Source organism: Belonocnema kinseyi, chromosome 2, assembly GCF_010883055.1.
Source record: "Belonocnema kinseyi isolate 2016_QV_RU_SX_M_011 chromosome 2, B_treatae_v1, whole genome shotgun sequence".
NCBI classification, from domain to species: domain Eukaryota; kingdom Metazoa; phylum Arthropoda; class Insecta; order Hymenoptera; family Cynipidae; genus Belonocnema; species Belonocnema kinseyi.
The window spans coordinates 58,449,684-58,454,037 of record NC_046658.1 but is presented as its reverse complement, the minus strand read 5'-3'; the positions used below and the strand labels follow the sequence as shown (position 1 = coordinate 58,454,037).

The window sequence follows — 4,354 nt, the reverse complement described above, 5'->3', positions numbered from 1 at the left end:
AGCTATCTAAGGATGGTACTATAGAACGCCACCTCAAGGTAGGCCTAGTGGCGCCATCTCTTGGTCAGGCCGGAAACTTATCAATCCACCCTCGTATTGCGCTACGTTCTAGCACAAAACGAGATTAGAGAGTTTAAAGACTGTCAATCGCAGATTATAGACTATAGTATGATTGAACCGAATCCATTTATTTTGTAGAAAATTCGTATTTTTTGGTAGAATATTTATCTTCGTGGTTGAATATTCATTCTTTGTGGTTAAATATTAATATTTTTTGTTAAAGATTCAACTTTTTTGTTGAAAATCCTTCTTTTTTTCAAATTAAATTTAACTGTTTTGTAGAAAAATTGTATCTTTAATCAGCAATTTGGTGGAACATTAAAATATTTACTTAAAAATTCCTGTTTTGCCACTGAATTCAACTGGTTGAAAATTTATTTTTTAAAGTAATTTTTTAACTGAAATCTGGACTATTTCATTTTTGGTGGAAAACCAATCTTTTCTAGTTGCAAGTTCAATTATTTTGTTAAAAATTTAAATATCTTGTTGTTTTTTTTTTGTTTGAAAGTCTAATCTTTTTAGATTGAAAGTCTACTATTACATTTTTGGCTGAGAATACACCTTTTTTGGTTGAAATTTTTATTATTCAACTATTTTGTTACAAATTCATTTCTTTTGCTTGAAAATTTAACTATTTTATTGCTAATGCAACTGTTTGTTTAATTTTTGTTTAATTCGTCTTTTTTGGATTAAAAATTTATTTACCTCCCTTTTGGTAGCAAATATTTTTTGGTTGAAAATTCGACTATTTTGTTGAGAATGTAATATGTTTCGGCTTGAATAGAAAATTATAATTTTTGAAAACTTTTACCAGACACGATTCTCACTGCCATATTAAAGAAAAAAGAAAAAATAAACAGTTATTCTGAGGTATAAGTGAATGAAATCTCAGAGATGTAAAGACTCAAGAATTTTCTTTGTTGGCGTTTGTGGTTTACTGGTTGAATGGCTAGTGATGTCATAATTATACAAGTCAGTTTTTTCTCACAACAAACAGCTACGTATATTCGAGAGGATGATTTGTTTATGAATGACATACGATGTTACAAGTCAACCCCTCCACCTGCAAGCCACAACTCTCGGTGCTTTCATGTACATAATTATGCGTTATTATATACACTCCTTCCATTAATAGTGTAAATATTGAAGCAGAGATTTCGACATTCTTATTAAGAATGCATATAGTTTCGTCTTCAAAATAGGAGTTCATATTTTAAAAAATCGAATTAAACTTGTCAGCAATGTTTTTACGCTTTGTAAATAATCCATCTGATAATCAGGTTATGAATAAATTATTAAGTTTATGAGTTTAATTAAATTGGAGATGAAGGCAAGAAATAAATAGATGTGTGTGCTTGCAATTTTATGTGCTGTCTGAAGTTGAGTGAACGAGAGCATTTTTCCCTAATTGCAGAGCAACTTTCTCACGCGCTTGAAACTATTCCGCATCAATAGCTTACGGTTTTTGTTCTCGAGTGTAATTTTTCAGTTAAAAGTTGTTTTTCAAGTTACATTACTTTTACATCATTCATACTCATCGTTATATCATGTTCTTTTAAATCATTAAGGGATAAATTAACAAATAACTGCTTTACTTTTTAATTACTTTTTCTCCGTGTTTATGTGTAACTTTTTTATTTACCATATCTTGAAAAGTAAAAGATCTATATGATCATGCAATTTGGATGAACTGTAGTTTCGCTTGATATGCAGGTCCGATAGGATTTTAAAGTAGATCTGACATTTAGAAGTTGTTTTTTTGTAGTTTAAATATTGCCACAACCACCAAATTTACTAATATATACTGATCGTACATTTATTTTTTATTTTTCTAAAGTTTTTGAAGCAAAAAAATATTTTGTTCAATTTGTAGAATTTTTCTACTCCGAATGTATTCAACTTTATCTGACTTTATATAATCTTGGGCAAAACCATTATTCAGCTTCAATTAAAAAAATCCGAGCCTCCTTATAGTGATGTAAAACTCAGGATCCAAGCGGATATAAATGAGAGTTATACAGGGATATAAGCGCGAGAGGATATAAGTGAGAAAGGATATAACCGCGGTTCCAGTGTACATGAAGAATTAATTCCGGCTTATGAGGTTCCTAAATACCATTTTTAAATGCAAATTCCAGTAAAATATGCGAAAATATGAATTTTTCAACAAATAAAAACTTGCAGAATAATTTATTTATAATGAAGGCAGTAAACGTTTAATACGTAAATAAAATAAATTGCAATCAAGTTATAACGTCTTAAAATTTAGAGATCGAATATTCCATCTGTATTGGAAATAATAAGTTCATATTTAAGGTACCTTATACCATCTAATTATGAGTAATATACTAGTATTCATTGATAATTAATCATTATTAACAGTTAATTACTTTTAGTTTGAAACTGTAACATGAACATAGCTGCGTTCCCATTCTCCGATGTTTCATTTTTGTTGCAACTCAAAATTAAAAAACAACGAATCCTCGAGGATCAGCGTTTCTCTGTGTGTTTTTCTAACGCTGAAAACGGGCTATAAGTCCCTTTAATGCACAAATCTGTTGCTACTCTGTCTTTTCTGTCTGACTATATTTCACCTGCGAGTCACGTCTTTTCTATAAAGGCAGTGTGCGTTTTACGTTTATTCTTTGTATGATCCAAGTTGTGGCATAGACTTATTTACACCCATCGATATATGTATTTATGTATATGGTATATATAAAAAAGTTTTAATTTTAAGATATTGTAATTATTTGGACTTACGAACTTATAAAGCTCTATGTTCCAATTACCTAACTTTTTTTCAAACGAAAAATTCATTTACAGTCCGCAGATACATCACCGATGCTTATGAAAAAAACATGCAAAATAAAGCTATCAAGAAAAACATTTTCCAAGGACGCCCTGAAAAATAAATTGTTTATTGGGTTGCTTTGAAAAAAAACATTGTTTTAAAACACCGTGAAGAAGAACACATCTCAGTAACATGCTACGAAAAAAAATATATTTCGGTAAATTCTGAGAAAAAACCTTATTCCTATAAGCGCAGTGTAAAGAAACTTTTCTTATGAACAAACCGGGAAAAAAACCTTATGTTTGCAAAAGCCGTGAAAAAAGACCGTATTCGTTAAAACTTTTAATTAAACTGTTTTATTCCAAGAAAAAAACTATAATAATCATTTTGCCGTAAGAAAAGTATTATTGGTGGACTATGCAAAACACTATAAATAAATATCAAGTTAAAATCGTGTGTTTTACGCTTGAAAATCTATACTCGGGGTTTTTGGAGACCGTGCTTACGAATTTCAAGTTACTAAATTAAAATTAAAATTAGTCTATCAAATATGAGATCTATAGTGAAGAATTACGAGAATCTAATCGTAGATCTTGAATCCGCACTCTTGAATTAAAAATTTCAAAATTCTGACTTTAGATTCGTAATCAGTGAACCCAAAATACCCCAAGTAGATATTTTCAAGTTCATATAACTCTTTTTTTCAACATTTTGAAATCGCCATCTTGAATTAAAAATTTCGAACTTCTGACTTCAGATTCGTAATCAGTGACCCCAGAAACCACCAAGTAGAGATTTTCAAACTCATTTATCTCTTTTTTCTAAATTTTGAAATCGCCATCTTGCATCCGCCATCTTAATTCGAAAATTTTTAAATTCTGACTTGATATTCGTAACCAGCGACCCCAAAAACCCCCAAGTAAGAATTTTCAAGTAAATTCACTGAACAGAAAAATACGTGCAACAAATGGTTAATCTAAAATTCTAAAAAATACACGCATTTAATTATTATTATTATTATTATTACACCATTAAGCCATTTCCCTTTCGGGGTAGGCGTGACTCACTCGGCAGGGGAAAGGAGTAGTGTGTGGAAGGGATAAAGATTTTTCAGATTGATCCAGAATTCTCGTGCTATTTAAGTAAATAACACGTTCGTTCCGCAACACTGCTCCGACCCAGGTTGCTGATCAATCTCTCTAGCAATCACCCCAAGCGAAGAACCTCACGAAGTCGTTATGTAAGGTTCCCCACTTGGGTCCATTAATAGCCAAGGTCATTGTTTCAGGCGTCATTCACTCTACTGATACTCTTTTTATTAACTATTTGCCGCCATACTTTCCTGTCCTGGCATACTTCTCTAGCTTCTTTTATGTCCATTCATTTTTTCATGCAGGCTCACGTGTTTCTGTGACTTCTTATGTCTCTTCTAAGTAGGGCCTCATTCACACATTCTAACCATTCTTTCCGCGGTCTACCTCTGGGCACGTTGCCATTTACTTT

General features: G+C 31.3%; 1 protein-coding gene across 1 annotated transcript in view; it reads right to left on the bottom strand.

The window, feature by feature from the left end:
• LOC117182681 (tigger transposable element-derived protein 4-like) overlaps window positions 1-4,354 on the bottom strand; it is a 23,587-nt gene that overhangs the window by 1,299 nt on the left and 17,934 nt on the right. The window lies entirely within an intron of this gene.